Raw genomic sequence first — 21,035 nt, 5'->3', positions numbered from 1 at the left:
CAAGAGTAAACAGTGGAATACAATCCATCGAGTCAATATTGTCCTTTTGGGGCAGGTTGTTTATTCTAATTTTGAATTTGTAGCCAGGGTTTCCATGCAGTATTGAAGTTTGTTACGGTATTATTCTTCAGAGTGGAACTATATTGCTAGTCTTTGACTAAAGCAAGTTGAATTTTGAATCTGCAATGTTTGGGACTTTCCATTTGCGCATGATAAGTAATCTTGCTGCAAACAGTGTGTGCATTACAATTGTTCTGCATTCTTGAAGGAACATTAATCACTTTTGACAAGTTTTGCAAGAGACACCAAGAGAAAAATGGTGACGGGAGGAACCTGCAACTGATTGACAGACTCAGCTCTGTTCCTATGAGCTGTGTGTGTGTGCGTGGGAGGGTGTCTCTTTTCCCCAATCAGCTCTCAGAGCTCTCTTTCCTGAGCTCTGCAGAATGTAACTTCAGCTCTCTGCCCCGTTTTTTTTCAGAATTCTCAGACATGCCTATAAATTCAGAACTTTAAATGGATGTAGAAAAGAGAAGACTGCAAATAGACAGATACAACTAAGGCCCTTTTCACACTAGGGCGGGAGTGGTGCGGTGGTAAAACTGCGCTGATTCACCGTTGTTTTAGCGGTGGTATTCGGCCACTAGTGGGGGCGGTTTTACCCCCCTGCTAGTGGATGAGAAAGGGTTAAAACCACTGAAAAGCGCTGCTGCAGCAGGGCTTTGCCGGCGGTATAGTCGCACTGCCCCATTGATTTCAATGGGCAGGAGTGGTGAGGGAGCGATATACACACCGCTCCTTCACCGCTCCAAAGATGCTGCTAGCAGGACATTTTTTTACTGTCCTGGCTGTGGAGGGAGTGGGAACAGCTGGCTCAGGCTCTAAGTGAATTGCTGAGAGGCTGAGCCGGGTACCGGTCCACATATGTGGGCGGTTTCCGACTTCATTGTTGCGATCTTTCCCAAGTCTGGACCAGCTCTGTGGCATCAGTCGAGAGCGAGCTTCAGTGAGAACGAACTGCACTCCTGTGATCCATAGGAAGGGTACAGTCAAATGAGCTTTGGCTGTACTTCTCCATTAATTACTCTGAAAACTGGCGGTAATTCTGTATAAATGTGTCACTGATATTGGACAGGTACTTAAAGTGCCAGTAGTTAGAACTACCGGAATTTGGTGCTAGCATTGATATCACTACAGAAACTGGTCAAGAGCTTGACTGAATTAGCGTCAGGTAGTGCTAATGGCAACTATAACTGGAAAGTGTTGATAAAGCTTTATGGAATTCCCCTGTATATATGCTAGTATCCTAATATCTTACTCGCTGAATGGCTATGCACTCAATTTGTATATAAAGTTATATTGTGGTTTTCACTTGTTTTGTGATGCTTTCTGTTCAAGTAAATAAAATAAAATGCTAACTGTTGTTCGTTTTTCATGACTTGGAGTGAAACCTAGATACTTTATTTCCAAATAAATGTCCCGTACACACAATCGGATTTTCCGACAACAAAACTGTGGATTTTTGTTCAAAGGATGTTTGCTCCAACTTGTCTTGCATACACACGGTCACACAAATGTTGGCCAACAATTACGAACATAGTGATGTACAAGACGTATGTGACATCTCCATTATGAATGCTAGTTTTACAAGACCGGGCGATTCCAGCTCGTACTTGATTCCGAGCATGCGTGAACTTTTGTACGACGGACTTGTGTACACACGATCAAAAAATCAGACAACAAAGTTTTTTTGCAGGAAAATTTGAGAACCTGCTAGCCAACATTTTGTGGCGGAAAGTCTGACAACAAATGTTCGATGGAGCATACACATGGTCGGACTTTCAGCCAACAAGCTCACATCCAACATTTGTTGTCGGAAAATCCGATCGTGTGTATGGGGCATAGGATGCAACAGGGGACTCTGCCAATTCGATCCCACCTATAAATGAAAAATCACTTTTGCATGGAATGGCCCTTTGTTTGGACTTGTAGAGGGTGAACCAGCCATGTTCTGATTACCTCTATTGCACTGCTCATGACAGTTATTCATACCTATGTTTTTTGTAGCTCAAAGCTCAAAAACATTTCACATAAAAAATTTTTTATGGTGGCTGTTCATAACGGAATGCTCTGTTGTCTGCCTCTCAAAGACTGACCCTCCAAAAGCTACATGAGCTACTTTTGAGGCAAAACTGGGCATTTTTTTTGCCCCATAGACTTGAACTGGAACTCCTGAAAACCTGAGATGCAAGCGTCTTTAGGCATTTTTAAGCTTATGTGAACTGGTCTCATTTCTGCAGCTGCTTTTAGTTGGCTGAAACAAAAACACTTGAAGCTTGAACACACAAGTAAAATGCTTTAAGTAGGCTTCTAAAACGCTTGTATATGCATACAAAAAAAATGCTGGTAAATCTTTCTGCTGAGGTGTGAATGCAACCTAAATTAGGAGCTTGTGGACAGCCAGAAAGAGCAAATTGAGCAGAGATGATCTAACTATTGTGGTGATTCTCTATCATTGTCCAATCAGGAGGTTGTAAAAAAGGATCAAGCTTCAATATCAGAAGAGAAAAGGGACCAGGCCATATTTTCTGACAGGGGGCATGAACCACAAGATTGGCTGACTAGAGTTATGCCGCATACACACAACCGGTTTTTCCTTCAGAATAAACTCGGTTTTTTTCCGACGGAGTTCCGCTGAAACGGTCTTGCCTACACATGATCACACCAAAGTCCGATTTTCTAGAACACAGTGACATACAACACGTACGATGGGACTAGAAAAAGGAAGTTCAATAGCCAGTAGCCAATAGCTGCCCATGCGTTTTTTGGTCCGTCGGAACAGCATACAGACGAACGGTTTTCCCGATAGGAATTGGTTCCATCGGAAAGATTTAAAACATGTTCTATTTCTAGGTCCATCAGAATTTTTTAAATGAGGCCCACACACAATTGGAATATCCGATGAAAAGATTCCGTCAGACTTTTTCTGCCGGAAAGTCCGACCATGTGTACACGGCATTACAAGTCTTTAGCAGGTAAAATCTTCCACGTATATATCCCAATGGTGTATTTTGCTGTTTGTTTGGTTTCCGCTCTAAATCTGCCTCTAGTATGCTATTAAGAATTTTCAGGATTTCATCTGCATTTCTGATTAAAAGCATTGCAAACTGTGTCAAGTAAAAAAAAATGCTATGAAGGATGTTTGCTGTTATCATATAAAGAGTATCATTTGCAATATGTATTATATCCGCACATCTGCGTTAGTGGTTCCTCAATGATTATAAACATATCAGCTCAAAACTAAATTTTATGATGCATAAAGCTCTACATCTGTCTGTGTCTGAGATACAGGAAAAGGTGGAGTAGTTTCATAAATGCCACCTCTCATTATCAAGCACAATCTATTGCTAAGTTTCAAAAATCTTTTATCTGATGTCAGAGTCATTGTCAGCAGCCAAGACCAAAGGTTAAGTACAGTTAGATGAAAAAAAAAAAAAGAAGCATGCTGTGAAATTAGGAGACTTCTGCAAAACTCTAATTATAATTTATTACCCTTGATCTTGATGAGCCAGCAGTGCTGACAGTACAAACAAATGGCCCCTGCCGCACCTATAACTGGCCTTCACAACAAGGAACACATGGAAGGGCAACACTTTTAAAAACAAAAGCAAAAAAAAATCATAGGCTGGCTGGTAAATTGAGCTGGGAAGTTTCCTTGGTTTTGTTTTACATGCGTTGCCCTTCCATGTGTTCCTTGCTGCTAAGGTCAGTTATAGGTGGGGGCAGTGGCCATTTGTTTGTACTGTTGGAGTATGGGTGAGGGGACGCACTGGACACCTTTGCTGCCATTGTGCTATATGCTGGGTGTCCAGTGCGCCCCTGTGCCTTTAAGGAGGGGTGGGTTACTTCCAGGCTCACCCACCCTCTGCCTACTATGGAGGCTCTAAAAATGTATAGCGTTAGGACTGTGGATAATAACAGGGTGCATTGTCACGGCCTCCACAGCTTATGCATGTATTTACAAATGTGTGCTAACTAAACCCCTGTTGAACAGGTTCATTCAGTTTGTTGCAGGCTGGCTGGCAAGTTGAGCTGGGAACTTTCCTTGGTTTTGTTTTACAGCCAGCAATGCTGGCCTTTATACGTCCTGATATTTATTTACTGACTAAAGCCCTTGATGATGCTCCACGGTCTCCAGATTCAAACAGCCACCCCTGCATCCAGCAAGATAATATTAACTATGAGCATCCACCTCGCTGCAACTACACCTCTTCTATAATATGGGGATTGGTTGTAGAAACTGGATGCCAACAGAGAAAAACATTTTGGCTTGACTGCCCAATTGGAGACTAGACGCCTTGTCAGTCTCAGAAGGCATAGGCAGTAGACAAACTGTGCTAACACATATTGGCCTTTAGAAAACTGGGTTCATTAACTGCACAAAAAAGAATGCATTGTTTGCAATTTACAAACTGTGACACTAAAGTCTGGTTTAAAGGATTGGTTGGTTCACCTTTTGAAGCTTGTTACACATTACACCAATATTTAGGTAATGTATAACATGCTCCAGGTCTGCCCCTGCGCCACCTTGATTCGTCCCATTGACAGTGGGTGGTGGATCTTCTTTCTGCACCCGCTGTCACTTTTCAAAAATAGCATGGCTGTGCGGGCCTCTGCTCACACAGCCGAGTCAATCATTCAGAGGGATCTGTGAATGAATCAACTGCAAGTCCCATCTACCACCATTGCAGATGGCTTGTAGTTCTCAATGAACTGCGAGGGTGCTGATGAGTGCACTTGTAATTCATTGACGCTCCCTCCAGCTTTGTAACTTGTGTATGGATGTACAAGCAGGAAAGCTAGATGCAGTGTCTGCAAGCATCTAACATTGCACCCGTGCACCTACTTGAAGTACAATGTTCTGCAAGCTCATCAGAAAGAAAAAAAATGCAAATTCTTTCCAGCAAAAATATGTTCATTTATTATTATTTTCTTAAAGGTTAGCCTTTAAGGTTAGCCTTTACATGCAGGACGATTGCGTGTGACCGGAAGTGACGCTGAAGCCTACAAACATAAGTTTTGATATTTCCCCATGATTTTTTCGTTGCATGTAAGCGCCCATTTGGCTTTTAATTTAATAAATCCATTATTATACTAGTTAGACTATGAGAGGCTTCTCCTTTTCTCCTTAATACATGTGCAATCTGTGTGTGTATGAGCTATTGTTGACACTGCCACTTATCCCATGGATCATCGTTTGAGCCACGGATTGAGGGCTGGCTGGACGATTGTCTTTGAGCCATCTGGACTCCCGGGAGTTCTATATGCCCATTTCAGCTACCGATAAGGTAAGCGCTCTGTGAGCTCATTGTTTAAGGAGGATCCTTTAAGAAGCACTTTCCAAGAAGCACTTTATTAGTTTTCCAAGAAGTTTTTGTTTATCCAGGATTCATTCTGGCTTGATGTGTTTGGACTTTAATTTTTGAACATCCAGCACTTTTCACTTTATTTTATTGCTTTATTGTATTTTGGATCATTATTAGTTATTATTTGTTCATCATCTTTTTAGCGTATCACGTGTTTTACTTGCTACTTGTATTATCACTTTTAGAGGTTGTGCTTATCATCATTTTGTTTGTCCATGTTTAGTGCACTTGTACACTTTATAGATTGAGCTGCAATTTCAGCTTTTATATATATTTATATTTTGTGCTCTAGTTTTTGACATACAGTTCCCACTATAGTTATGCACCATTGACACCAGGCAAGCGCTAGAGATTCACTATTTTAAAAAGTAAAAAATATAAAAAAAAATGTTCACTCTTTTTTTGTTTATAGCGCAAAAAATAAAACCCGCAGAGGTGATCAATTACCACCAAAAGAAATCTCTAGTTGTGGGGAAAAAGGGACATCAATTTTGTTTGGGTGCAACGTCGCATGACCGCTCAATTGTCAGTTAAAGCGACACAGTGCCAAATCGCAAAAAGTGCTCTGGTCAGGAAGGGGGTAAATCCTTTCGGGGCTGAAGTGGTTAAAAAAAGTATGTTCAAGTATGTATACTTAACCCATGAAATACCTTCTTTTTCTCTCAGCCCCCTCCAAATCTCTATATTTTTTTTCAGCTGCTGTGACCTGAAGTCCTATTAGAGGGTGGCTACGTTTGTTCTCCATGGTCCCATTGTATATACAGTAGGAAAGTAGCCACCCTCTTTTGCTCACTTCTGTACTATAGATCAGTTGTCATCAACCCTGTCCTCAGGGCCCACCAACAGGCCAGGTTTGCAAGATAACTGAAATACATCACAGGTGATAGCAATTGCTTCTCAGTGATTGCAGTATTCTAGTCTGCATCTCCCCAAACCTGGCCTGTTAGTGGGCCCTGAGGACAGGGTTGATGACCACTGCTGTAGATTATGGACTAGGGGATTTGTAGTGTGCATGGAGAAATGCATATGGCCGCAGCTAATGCACACTGGGAGCTGGCTGTCACAATACAATAGCTGGTAGGGAAGATTCGTCCATCAGTGTTCTTTAGTATGTTTGGGAGAATCTGTTATGCCGCATACACACGAGCGGAATGTCCGACAGAAAAAGTCTGGAAACGGAAGCTTTTCATCGTATATTCCGATCGTGTGTATCATCTGACTTTTTTTTTTTCGAAAATTCTGATGGACCTAGAAATAGAACATGTTCTAAATATTTCCGACGGGACCAATTCCTATCGGGAAAACCGCTCGTCTGTAAGCTGTTCCGACGGACCAAAAACGACGCATGCTCTGAAGCAAGTAGGAGACGGAAGCTATTGGCTACTGGCTATTGAACTTCCTTTTTCTAGTCCCATCGTACGTGTTGTATGTCACAGCGTTCTTGACAATCGGACTTTGGTGTGATCATGTGTACGCAAGACAGTTTTAGCGGAATTCTGTCGTAACTCCGTCGGAAAAACCTTCAGAGTTTATTCCGATGGAAAAAACCGGTCGTATGTACAGGGAGTTAGATTTCTTTTGTGCAGCCTGAAGGAAAGAAATCTATGTGTGTATGGCCAGCTTACCTGTATATCCTAATAAAATTCCACTTTATCCCTATGATCTCCCAATGCTCTCCTCAATGCCTCCGGAGGCCCCAAGTGTTCTCTGTTTCATCATTGCTTTTAACACATACCAAAGCCTCTGACAAGAGATGCCGAATCAGCAGTCTGATGTCACTGCTATACACTAAGCAAGAAAAATGCAAGCATGACTGGGACAATATTGTAATAATCAGTCAGTGCTGCTCCTCACTGCTTCATTCTTCTGATTTAGGTACAGTGGTCTCCTGAGCCTTCTTTGTCAGGATCATTTGAATGTTAACAGAAAAGGAGGAATGGGAAACACTTGGAGGATCAGGGAACAAAGCCCCCCCCCCCTCGTTTCCCGCTCCGCTCGCGGCACCGTCATTCTTACTGCGGACACCCCGGCTGTGGCTTCACAGCCGGGCACCCACTGTGCATGTGTGAGCGGCGCAGGGCACCGTGATATGCTACATATTCATCTGAGACACATGACAGGTCCCAGGTGACTGTGCGGCACGAGGGGAAGTGATGTCACCAGCCCGGGCATTGAAGAAGGCAGACTACGAGGGACACCCTAGCAACAGGCATTTAGAGTGAAGTAAAAAAAAAAATTTCCAATTTATTTATTTATTTTTTTAAGAATTTTAAACTATTTTTTATTTTTTGGTGGCAACACCGCTTTAAACTCATTGGGGAGGATCTCTCTAAACATGAGGGGAAGGTTATTAAACCTTAAAGCAAAGCTTCACACTGGATTACTGCACAGATCTGGAAGAAATACACAAAGCACACCAAGATTTAAGGAAGAATATATTTATATTTTGACAACATTTACTTATCCTGGAGTTCATCTTTAAAAGGAACCTTCACCCCAAATTTTCGCCCCACCCCCAATCTTCCTTTCTTAAATTTCCAAAGCAGCACTTCTTTCTTGACATTTGCCTCCCAGATTCTGTGCATCCCAACACTCAGCATGTCTGCACATGTCTACAAACCTCATGTGTACACAGATGTGCATGGGGTTGCAGGTCCTGGCAGAGCCATTTGGTACATTGGTGCACATGCTAGACTAGCAAAGATGGCGGGCGCTGGAGGGGGAACAGGGCCAGAGATAAAGGGGACTGAAGTTCCTCTTTAACCACTTGCCGCCCGCCCTATAGCCAATTGACGGTGGCAAAGTGGTTGCATAATCCCGATGGGACATCATATGATGTGATCAGGATTATGAGCCGCTGCTCGCCCCCGGGGGGCGCGCATCGCGGCGATCGTTGTTGCGGGGTGTCAGTCTGACACCCGGCAACTACGATCTCGGTAAAGAGTCTCCGACGGAGACTCTTTACCACGTGATCAGCCGTGTCCAATCACGGCTGATCACAGTGTAAATAGGAAGAGCCGGTGATCGGCTTTTCCTCATTCGCGTCTGTCAGACGCGAGTAGAGGAGAGCCGATTGGCTGCTCCTCTGACAAGGGGGGGGTCTGTGCTGATCGATTATCAGCACAGCCCCCCCGAGGATGCCGACACTGGACCACCAGGGACGCCACCAGACCACCAGGGATGCCCAGCAAAAGGTAATCCTCCCTAGACCACCAGGGATGCCAGTCAGTGCCACAATGGATGCCAATCAGTGCCCATAATGGATGCCAATCAGTGCCCACAATGGGCATCACTGATTGGCATGCATTATTGTTTGGCACTGATTGGCATCCATTAGTACAGTATAACATAATACAATGCTGCCTATGAGTGCCCACCTGTGCCGCCTATCAGTGCCCACCTGTGCCGCCTATCAGTGCCCATCCGTGCCACCTATCAGTGCCCACCCATGCCCATCTGTGCCGCCTATCCATGCCCATCTGTGCCGCCCATCCATGCCAATCTGTGCCAGCTATCAGCGCCAATTTGTGCCACCTATCAGTGCCCATCAGTGCCGCCTATCAGTGCCCATCAGTGCCACCTATCAGTGCCACATATCAGTGTCCATCAGTGTCACTTCATTGGTGCCACATCATTGGTGTCACATCATTGGTGCCCATCAGTGCCGCCTTATCAGTGTCCATTAGTGAAGGAGAAAACGTACTTATTTACAAAGTTTTGAAACTGAAACAAAAAAAACATATTTTTTTTCAAAATTATCCCTATTTTTTTATTTGTAGCGCAAAAAATAAAAACCGTAGAGGTGATCAAATACCACCAAAAGAAAGCTCTATTTATGGGAAAAAAATGATAAAAATTTCATTTGGGTACCGTGTAGCATGACTGCGCAATTGTCATTCAAAATGCGACAGCGCTGAAAGCTCAAAATTGGTCTGGGCAGGAAGGTGTTTAAGTGCCCGGTATTGAAGTGGTTAACTACTTTGTTTGTTGCTAATAGGAAAGCAACATCATTGAAAATTGTTAAACTGCCACAATCCAGTGCATGAATAATAAATCTATATATTTAATCGCACTTACTGTATGTCAGTGGATGGAACATAAATAATAAACCGAAAAGAAACAACTGTCAGCGTTCAGCACAAAGATTAAAGACAACATTTTCTTGTGTCGTACTTCACAAAGGAGATGACAGCTTGAGGTGTCACACACCTACAGTACACCGCTAAATATATAATACATTGCCATTTAGAAAGTCTTGTTTACAAAACTCGCTGCAAGTCATATTGTCTAAATTGGCTACAGGAGCCAAATTTATAACTGATAAACAGATTACCAATACCTGATTGGTTGGTTTAGATCAGCCATTCTCAAGCAGGGTCCGGGGGAACACTAGGATTCCTCCAGAGGTTGCTAGGGGTTCCTATAAACTGATTGACCTCCCATTTGATGGTATCACTATCTTCATAGTTCTGGAGCCAACCACATAGCAGAGTAGGTGGCTTACACTAATGAACTGATTTTAGATTGGGTTTTCCAAAGCCTAGATAGGGAATAGATGTTTGTGGTAGCCCTACTAATACGTGATAGCTATCAATCTTTGTCCAGAAATATTACTCGTTCTTTTGGTCACATTAGTCCCCTTGTAACCAAACTTCTAGTATAAATGGCATTTCCATCTATGGAATTACATAAAAAGTCTAATTTACTAAGGAAAATTAACATTACCTGTTCCATTTACGCACTACCAAGGCATCATCTACAGCATTTTCTGTAATGCTGGTTGAGATTGGTCTAACAATGATAGTGTACATATGGCTTATTCTTTAAAGCGGAACTTCAGTAATTTTTTCAACTTTCCATCTATTAAATCTTCTGCCCCTGTTTTAACTTTGGATAGTAAAACAATTTTTTTTTTCTGCCAGTAAATACCTTATACAGCCCACTTCCTGTTTCTTGTCTAGTAATAAGCCTAGGCTTATGACATCATGCACAGCTCTTACTCTGGTGAGAGTTTGCCATAAGAGGGCCAATGAGAGCTACAGAGCTGGAGGTGTGTGTCTGTGTAAATTCAGGAAGTGAACAGGCAGCAGCTTCAGTTGCCCACCTTTAAAATGGTTGCAGCCGGACACAGTGGAGGGAGATATTTGCAGTATATTTGGCAAGTACAGATTCACAGTATATATAAAATAATATGCAAAGTGGTTGGAGGGAAGTTTCAGAATGTCAAAGATGTTTGTTTTTTTACAAATTATGTGAGCAGACCGCAGTTCCTCTTTAACAAGTTAGAAGGCTGGCTGTAGGCCAGCCTGTATTTGTGGGAGGAGTCGGAGACTATATAACCCTCCTCCTCTGTCAGGGCCAGGGTTGGGGTTTTCTAGGTGGAGGCAGCTCATGGGGGAAGGGCTGTCCATCTATCCCCCACCACTCGCTTCGCTACATTCATGCTGGTGGAGAGGGGGTGCGTTCCCCTGTCCTGTTCCAGTGTGGGGAGAGGGGGGGTGAGCGGCGTTCGGCCGCCCCAGCTCCTCTCTCCCCACATGTTTGCTCTGTCCACCCGCCGTTTCTGCCAGTGTGGGGAGGGGGGGGGGCTCGATCGGCCCGGCTCCTCTCTCTCCCCACGTTTGCCATGTCAAGCCGCCTGTTTCTTCCAGTGTGGGGAGAGGGGGGGGGTGTTATCGGTCGGCTCCTCTCTCTCCCCACATTTGCCATGTCCAGCCGCCTGTTTCTTCCAGTGTGGGGCGAGGGGGGGGGTGATCGACGATCGGCCGCCCCAGCTCCTCTCTCCCCACATGTTGCTCCGTCCACCCGCCCGCCCCGTCGGTCTCTGCTACATCAGGCTAGCGTGCAGCCCACCCGGTTCCCGTGGCACTCATGCTAGGGAGGGAAGGGGGGGCCCGCTTGCTTTTCTCAGTCTCCCCTCAGTGCCGTGTGGCCAGCGTGCGCCCAGCACGCTTTTCCCGGCTCTCATGCCGGGGGGAGTGGGCGTTCATCTGGCCATCCGTCCTCCTTTCCAAATCTCCCCACAGCTCCGTGGGGCTGGCGCGCAGCCCGCCCGTTGTTCCCGGCGCTCATGCCGGGGGAACGGGGGTTTCATCCGGCCATCCATCCGCCTGCTATCATATCCCCATAGCTCCGTGGGGCTGGCATGCGGCCCGCCCGCTCTTCCCGGCGCTCAGGCCGGGGGAGCGGGGGACGTTCGGCCATCCTTCCACCTTGCCATGTCCCCAGTCAGTTCCCAGCTCCACCTGGGCGCGCTCATGCCGGAGGCAGCGGGATGCGTCCTTCCTTCCTGGTGAATGGCTGCACTCTCCCTGCCCGCCCACTCCCCATGCGTCCAGCCATCGGCCGCGCCGGCTCTCTCCCCCCTCACGTAAAAAATGACAATGATGATGATGATCGGCCGATTCTCGGGGGGGGGGGGGTATTCGGCCCCTCACATATGCCGGGGGGAGGGGGTTGATCGGCCGTCCTTCGCCCACATTCTCCCCTCCCTCAGCTCTCCTGCGTGCAGTCCGCCCTTCCCACCGGTTTTTCCCGTGGGGGGGGGGGGGGAGGTAATTGTAGCTTCCATCAGCAATTTTCTGTCATAGCATTCTGTTATAGTGTTTTGCCAGCGTTTTCTGTTATAGCGTTTTTTCCAGCGTTTTCTGTCATAGCGTTCTGCCAGCGTTTTCTGTCATAGCGTTCTGCCAGCGTTTTCTGTCATAGCGTTCTGCCAGCGTTTTCTGTCATAGCGTTCTGCCAGCGTTTTTTCTGTCACAGCGTTCTGCCAGCGTTTTTTCTGTCACAGCGTTCTGCCAGCGTTTTTTCTGTCACAGCGTTCTGCCAGCGTTTTTCTGTCACAGCGTTCTGCCAGCGTTTTTCTGTCACAGCGTTCTGCCAGCGTTTTTCTGTCACAGCGTTCTGCCAGCGATTTTCTGTCACAGCGTTCTGCCTGCGATTTTCTGTCACAGCGTTCTGCCTGCGATTTTCTGTCACAGCGTTCTGCCTGCGATTTTCTGTCACAGCGTTCTGCCTGCGATTTTCTGTCACAGCGGGCTATCCAGCATTTCTGTCACAACGTTCTGTCACAGCGTTCTGCCCTGCATTTTCTGCCCAGCATTTTCTGTCACAGCGTTCTGCCCAGCATTTTTCTGTCACAGCGTTCTGCCCAGCATTTTTCTGTCACAGCGTTCTGCCCAGCATTTTTCTGTCACAGCGTTCTGCCCAGCATTTTTCTGTCACAGCGTTCTGCCCAGCATTTTCTGTCACAGCGTTCTGCCCAGCATTTTCTGTCACAGCGTTCTGCCCAGCATTTTCTGTCACAGCGTTCTGCCCAGCATTTTCTGTCACAGCGTTCTGCCCAGCATTTTCTGTCACAACGTTCTGCCCAGCATTTTCTGTCACAGCGTTCTGCCCAGCATTTTCTGTCACAGCGTTCTGCCCAGCATTTTCTGTCACAGCGTTCTGCCCAGCATTTTCTGTCACAGCGTTCTGCCCAGCATTTTCTGTCACAGCGTTCTGCCCAGCATTTTCTGTCACAGCGTTCTGCCCAGCATTTTCTGTCACAGCGTTCTGCCCAGCATTTTCTGTCATAACATTCGACCCAGCTTTCCTGTCATAGCGTTCTGTCAAGCATTTCGGTCACAGCGTTCTGTCCAGGTTTCGGTCATAGCATTCAGTCCAGGTTTTGTCACAGCATTCTGTTCAGCATTTTCTGTCATAGCGTTCGGCCCAGCATTTCTGTCATAGCGTTCCGTCTAGCTTTCCTGTCATAGCGTTCTGTCCAGCATTTCTGTCACAGCGTTCTGTCCAGGTTTCGGTCATAGCATTCAGTCCAGTTTTTGTCACAGCGTTCTGTTCAGCATTTTCTGTCATAGCGTTCGGCCCAGCATTTCTGTCATAAGCGTTCCATCTAGCTTTCCTGTCACAGCGTTCTGTCCAGGTTTCGGTCAGCATTCAGTCCAGTTTTTCTGTCACAGCGTTCTGTTCAGCATTTTCTGTCATAGTGTTCGGTCCAGCATTTCTGTCACAGCGTTCGGTCCAGCATTTCTGTCACAGCGTTCGGTCCAGCATTTCTGTCACAGCGTTCGGTCCAGCATTTCTGTCACAGCGTTCGGTCCAGCATTTCTGTCACAGCGTTCGGTCCAGCATTTCTGTCACAGCGTTCGGTCCAGCATTTCTGTCACAGCGTTCGGTCCAGCATTTCTGTCATAGCATTCGATCTAGCTTTCCTGTCATAGCGTTCTGTCCAGGTTTTGGTTATAGCATTAGTCCAGTTTTCTGTCACAGCGTTCTGTTCAGCATTTTCTGTCATTACGTTCGGCCCAGCATTTTCTGTCATTACGTTCGGCCCAGCATTTTCTGTCATTACGTTCGGCCCAGCATTTTCTGTCATTACGTTCGGCCCAGCATTTTCTGTCATTACGTTCGGCCCAGCATTTTCTGTCATACGTTCAGCCCAGCATTTTCTGTCATACGTTCGGCCCAGCATTTTCTGTCATAATGTTCGGCCCAGCAATTCTGTCATAGCGATTGGTCCAGCATTCTCGGTCATAGCATTCTTTCTAGCTTTCCTGTCATAGCGTTCTGTCCAGGTTCGGTCACAGCATTTAGTCCAGTATTTCCGTCATAGCGTTCGGTCCAGTATTTCCGTCATAGCGTTCGGTCCAGTATTTCCGTCATAGCGCTCTGTCCAGCATGGCGGTCATAGTGGTTTGCCCCTGGGTTCCTGTCATATCATTCTGCCCGGCATGTCTGTCATAGTGTTCCGCCCCAGGTTATCTGTCAGTGTTCTGCCCCTGGAGTTCTGTCATAGCGTCCTGCCAGCATGTCTGTCATAGCGTTCTGCCCCAGGATTTCAGTCATTGTTCTACCTAGGTTAACTTTTAGCATTTCTGTCATGGCATTGTCGTGACATTTTTCTGTCAGTATTTCTGTCAGAGTGTTTCTGTTCAGTGGTTCTGTCATGGTGTTTCAACCTCTGTGTTTGGCTTCAGAGTTCGCAGAAGGGCGTTCACTTATGACATATTCTGGTTAGGTTTGTCTGCATTCATTGTCATGTCTTATCGTATCTGTGTTCATGTTTGTACCGGGGTCAGTTAGCTAGGGCTCGCACATCGGGATCTGTCACGTCTACAGATCCATACGGGCTGAGGTTTCGTTATTAATGATTGTTGACCACAATCTTCTCGCCTGTATACCATACGTCATACGATGCATGTTCATTCACCACACCTGTACGTCTACCCACCACGGTCTGTGGGTACTCTAGGCCTGAGTTTCTGTTAATTACCTGTCTCTGCGCTGCAGGTTACTCGGGTTAACTCACTATTTCTCAACTCACACACGGGGGGGGGGGGTTCATCATTAGGTTCATTCATGCGCTGTGGTCTTGACTTTTCTGCCATGTTCTCATTCTTAGGTCGGCAGAGGGGCGTTGTTGTTGTTCTCATGTCTGGTTGTCTGTCTTTCCTTCTAGTTACGTTTTCAGGTTGGGCCGTCTTGGCATCCATACCAATATCAACCATGCCTGCACTCACGTACAGATGTCTTTTCGCCACTGGGCGCACCCTCAGGTTGGAAGCAGACAACAATTTTCTTTAGTGGACATCCTGTTGCATAGAGGCCCTGGTTACCGCCCTGGGATTCATACTCTAAGGGTGTGTCCAAGCCACGGTCCTTAGGTGGTAGGTTGGGCGACGTCGTCACCATTCTGGATTCCACTCTCAGCTCCGATCTCTTGTCTAGGAGGTTGCCTGGAGTACTGCTCAGGGACGTCGGTCCAGTCATCTTTGCTCCTCCCCGGTTTGTTCCAGGTGGGGAGGGGGGTGCTTTAGTCACTTTGGGCATGGCTGGTTCATGCTATGGGACTTATTCCCCTGGGTTGGAGTCTGTTTCTCCTTCCTCGGTTCAGGATTCGGTCTCGGTTGGGAGGTCTCGGGCAGTAGCATGACCTGCTCACATCCGGTGGGACCAGTTTGTCTTGGTGTCGCCATGTTGATGATGCTTGCCATGGCATCTACTCCATCACATCCATCAGGCAGCCAGGTTTCCTCTCCTATCACTGGTATTTTTGCCACTCACCCTCTCACATCCTCCTACCAGGTATGGGAAGGGGTGTTTTCACGGTGCTTCTTCTGGTGTGTGTTGTAGGGGTTCTTCGGGTCAGCCCTTGCTCTCTTTTCCCCACGTATCCTCTCATTCATAGCAGTTCATTCTCATGTCCGGGTCACCTTGGGCATCAGGCTCATCCTATCCTTCACGGGACGTTCAATTGGGTTTGCGTAGCTTGCAGGCTCTAAGGAGGTTCCTTCTCATCTCCAGGTCTGGAGTCGGTGGGTTCTACTCTCACAGCGGATACTTACCGGTTACTTACGGTTGGCGTTTGGGCATACGTCATTTTAGGGATGGGATCTCTACCTTCTCTCTCCCACCTAAACTGGTGTCTTTTTGCCCTCTTTTCAGGCATACTGACCATCCAGGCCATGGCACACCTCAGGCCTTGTTTCTTAAGTAATATTGCATTTCCCACTTGAAGACTCCGATTAAAAGTTAGAAGGCTGGCTGTAGGCCAGCCTGTATTTGTGGGAGGAGTCGGAGACTATATAACCCTCCTCCTCTGTCAGGGCCAGGGTTGGGGTTTTCTAGGTGCCCACCCACCCGTTTCCCCCAGGTTATTCACTCATACTCATAGTATTTTTCTTATTCTTACATTCAGGGTATGCCCTCTTTTCAGGCATACTGACCATCCAGGCCATGGCACACCTCAGGCCTTGTTTCTTAAGTAATATTGCATTTCCCACTTGAAGACTCCGATTACAAATGTGGTTTGTGCTCCAGTGTCTAAATGTTTGCCAACTAAGTGGTGACATACCTAAAATGAAAATGTTATTTTCTCAGATGTTTTTAGGGCTATGCATAGTACTTTTCATGCTTTAGTGAACTGATTTATTTGTGGAATTGTAAAACACAAGTTACTTATTTCACATTTTTGACATACGTTGTATAAGGCACAAAAGCAGCATGCTGAAATGGAGTGTACGTTTAGCTGATCATTTAAAGCAGTGGTTATCAACCCTGTCCTCAGGGTCCACTAACAGGCCAGGTTTTATGTATTACCTTGGGGAGATGCAGACTAGAATACTGCAATCACTGAGCAGAAAATGATATCACCTGTGATGTATTTCAGTTATCTTGCAAACCTGGCCTGTTAGTGGGTTCTGAGGACAGGAGTTGATAACCACTGATTTAAAGAGGAAGTAAACCCTGATGAGTTTACTTCCTCTTTGATTCCCTGCAAAGGTAAAGCATAATGGACTACTATGCATCGCATAGTAGTCCATTATGTGTCACTTACCTGACACAGGAGCCAGCGAAGTCACCGCTGTCCCCTGTAGTCCGGAGCATCCATCTTCTTGGAGGATCTCCTGCTCCGCCGCTGTCATTCGGCGAATGCGCACGGGAGCCGCCACTCGCGGCATATCGCCGTTTATCGCGGAGCGCTCAGTGCGCCTGCGCGCCGCTGTCTGCGGCGCATGCACCCTAGATAGCAGTGCCTGTCTTTCGGCAAAGATATTTCTTGGACCTACAGGTAAGCCTTAATCTAGGCTTACTTGTAGGTCAAAGTTGGTTGTAATGGTTTACAACCACTTTAAGGGATCACTTTCAAAGAGAACACACACTCATGTGAACTGGTAAGAGAAGCAGGCTATTTATGTCCATAGTGATTCTCCCTGCTCCATACGTCTATTAAAGTTTGTGGTTCAGCAAGAAATCTGCATGTAGCCTTCCCTGTTAGACAGAAGCCGATTGTTAGATCGGCTCCTGTTGAATTGGACTGCTTGCAGCCAATCAGCTGTAGTTGCAGGAATTTGTCCTGCTGGCTTAATGAAAAAAAAAAAAAACACTCAAAGCAGTTCTAAAGGCTGAAGGTGTTTACTTTAATGCATCGTCTGCATTCTAAGTGCAGCTCTCACTGCCAGCCACTCTTATCTTTACCTGAGCCTGATCCAGCGATATGCATGAGAGCAGCTACTCTCAATTGGCTCCTGTCAATTACAGCCATTGAGGAGGGAGCACAGAGCCAGCTTATAAGCAAGCCTGCACAGGTGACCACATAGTAAACATCTTGCTTTAATGGGGGGGGGGGGGGCAGGAGGGCCAGCAGGGGATCCAAAAAGTGGAGGATCAGGGCTGCTCTGTGCAAAACCATTGCATAGAGCAGGTAAGTACAACATGTTTTTTTTTTTGTTCTTTTTAAAATAAGGGTTTACAATCACTTTAGGCCAGGTCCAAAATGTCAACTCATTCACATCTGTGTTCCACTAATTTGCAAACAGTAAAGCTTGTTCCTTTAATCACAATGGTGCAGTGAAACCCTAATAAACCAGTAATTTTCAACGCCTGTCCTTAACTACCCCTATCAGACAGTGAGGCTGATTGACTAAAGGAGCTGAAAATCGTCATTCATTATGCTCAATCATGTACAGAGCCAATTCCTGTTTATTTCATTTGTGCATGATTAAGTATTTAATGTAAACACAGCTACAATTTATTGAGTGAAGATTTCCAACTCCCTTAGGAACTGAACCTCACAGTTCCTTTCCGATCCCTCCTTTACCCTTCTCCTTTTCTCCTTCTCATTCTTTCCCCCACCACCATTTAAATTTCCCCCTTCCCTTACCCTTGACTTCATTTTCTTTTCCCTCACCCCTGTTTTTTATTTTGTCTCTTTATTTGTCTCTTCTTCCCTCAGAATGTACCAAACTGTTGATTTTTGGCCACTCCTAATGTTGCTGCTATCTCTCTAATAGATTTGTTTAGTTTTTGAAGCCTTACCCACTTGACCACTGGGCACTTAAACCCCCTTCCTAACCAGAACAATTTTCAGCTTTCGGTGCTCTCACACTTTGAATGACAATTACTCAGTCATGCAACACTGTACCCAAATGACGTGTTTGTTCTTTTTTTTTTCACAGCTTTCTTTTGATGGTATTTAATTACTGCTCAGTTTATTTGTTTTTTGCGCTATTAATCAAAAAAGATGAAAAATTCAGTAGAAAACTATTCTTTGTTTCTTTTAAAATTTATTGCAGAGTATTGGCGAGTATTGGCAGATTATTGCAGTGTTGCAGAGTATTGCACAGTGTTGCAGAGTATGGGTAGAGTACTGCAGATTATTGTCACTGAGCAGCGCTGTGGGCACTACACATCCAGCCCACAGCACTGCTGCCAACTCTCTCCCTCTCCCCTCTCACTGTACCGATCAGTACAGAGAGGGGAGGGAGGAACTGGCACCATGACGTGACGCTGGTTTGTTTATAAGTGACTGCTCCGTCATTTGACGCAGCGATCACGTGGTAAACAGCCGCTATCAGCGGCCATGATCCGTGATGCACTGGGTCCGGTCACGGATGTTCCCGGGTGCGCGCCGGGGGGGGGCGCTCGGGATCAAGACTCTGGGAGGACGTTTGGTCCCTTGAAAAAGGGGGGTTGGCTATTCCTTAGCCCTTGTACACACGGTCGGAGAATCCGTCGGAATGTGTCCTGTCGGACCGTGTTGTCGGATAATCCGACTGTGTGTGGTATGCATCGGACTGATTCCGTCTGAATATCCGTCGGACCCAATTTTTCAACATGTTGGAAATATTTCCCGACCAACTCGGCTGGTCGGACATACTCCGATCATGTGTAGAGAATTTTGATCGGACCAAGTGCCACACATGCTCAGATCAAATTCCTACATCAAAGCTATTGGCTACTAGCCTGAACGTAGTCCCATCGTAACGAAATTATGTCATCACGTTCTGAAAGATCGGATTTTTTCGCCAACTTTGTCCGATCGTGTGTATGCAACAGTTTCAGACAAGATCCGTCGGACAAAATCCAACGGGCAAAATCCGACGGATTTGGTTGTGGAAATCTCCGACCGTGTGTACAGGGGCTAAGAGCTGTAATCCCACTTTCATCCCATATCCATTATATAACTATAGCTTGAATATGTTTTGGTAAATACCTGAACAAAAACTAAAATTGCCTGTATATATACTGTGCAGTGCCTTGCAAAATTATTCACCCCCTTGGCTTTGTACCTATTTTGTTACATTACAGCCTTTAGTTCAATGTTTTTTAATCTGAATTATATGTGATGGATCAGAACACAATAGTCTAATTTGGTGTACCTTGCTGCTACCTAAGGGGTTGGACCCCCTTTTGCCTTAAGAACTGCCTTAATTCTTCGTGGCATAGATTCAACAAGGTGTTGGAAACATTCCTCAGAGATTATGGCCCATATTGACATGATAGCTTCACGCAGTTGCTGCAGATTTGTCGGCTGCACATCCGTGATGTGAATCTCCCATTCCACCACATCCCAAAGGTGCTCTATTGGATTGAGATCTGGTGACTGTGAAGGCCATTGGAGTACAGTAAACTCATTGTCATGTTCAAGAAACCAGTGGTGAGATGATCTGAGCTTTGTGACATGGTGCATTATCCTGCTGGAAGTAGCCATATAGAAGATGGGTACACTGTAGTCCTAAAGGGATGGACATGGTCAAAAACAGTACTCAGGTAGGCCGTGGCGTTTAAACAATGCTCAATTGGTACTAAGTAGCCCAAAGTGTGCCAAAAAAATATCCCCCACACCATTACACCACCACCAGCCTGAACCTTTCATACAAGGCAGGACGGATCCATCCATTCATGTTGTTTACACCAAATTCTGACCCTACCATCTGAATGTCACAGCTGAAATCGAGACTCATCATCAAACTAGGCAACGTTTTTTCCAATCTTCTGTTGTCCAATTTTGGTGAGCCTGTGCAAACTGTAGCTTCAGTTTCCTATTCTTAGCTGACAGAGCAGCACCTGGTGTGATATTATGCTGCTGTAGCCCATCTGCTTCAAGGTTCGAAGTGTTGTGCATTCAGAGATGATATCTGCACACCTTGGCTGTAATGAGTGGTTATTTGAGTTACTGATGCCTTTCTATCTTGAACCAGTCTGCCCATTCTCCTCTGACTTCCGACATCAAGGCATTTTCATCCACACAACTGCCGTTCACTGGATATTTTCTTTTTTTCGGACCGTTCTCTGTAGACCTTAGAGATGGTTGTGCGTGACAATCCCATTAGATGAGCAGTTTTTGAAATACTCAGAGGAGCCCATCTGGCACCAACAACCAAGCCACGTTGAAAGTAACTTAAATCCCCTTTCTTCCTCATTCATGCTAAGTTTGAATTTCAGCAAGTCATCTTCACCATGTCTAGATGCCTTAATGCATTGAGTTGCTGCGATGTGATTGGCTGATTAGCAATTTGTGTTACCAAGAAAATGAACAGTTGTACCTTATAAAGTGGCAGGTGTATGGGTGTATATATATATATATATATATATATATATATATATAGGGTTGTCCCGATACCGATACTAGTACCGAGCATTTGCGCGTACAAATGTTCCCAATGCCTATCCGGAAGTGGACGTGCGGAGAAGGCAGAGCAGAGATCGATCTGGCAGCAGTGAAACAGGGGGCTAAACTGGCTGGGCAGGGATGCAGGGTGCCGCCGCATATTCTGTCCAAAGCGTTTACCGGAGCTGTTACATTCGGTACAGAAAGTGTCTCCG

General features: G+C 45.8%; 1 protein-coding gene across 1 annotated transcript in view; it reads right to left on the bottom strand.

Annotated features, from left to right (window-relative positions):
* SUSD3 (sushi domain containing 3) overlaps positions 1-21,035 on the bottom strand; it is a 184,663-nt gene that overhangs the window by 7,424 nt on the left and 156,204 nt on the right. The gene's annotated exons all lie outside the window — the stretch shown is intronic.

This window comes from Lithobates pipiens, unplaced genomic scaffold (assembly GCF_037356315.1).
Source record: "Lithobates pipiens isolate NorthernLeopardFrog02 unplaced genomic scaffold, aLitPip1_a1.2 Scaffold_23, whole genome shotgun sequence".
Classification (NCBI taxonomy): Eukaryota; Metazoa; Chordata; class Amphibia; order Anura; family Ranidae; genus Lithobates; species Lithobates pipiens.
Note: the sequence above shows the minus strand (reverse complement) of the source record. Positions and strands in the feature narration are given on the sequence as shown.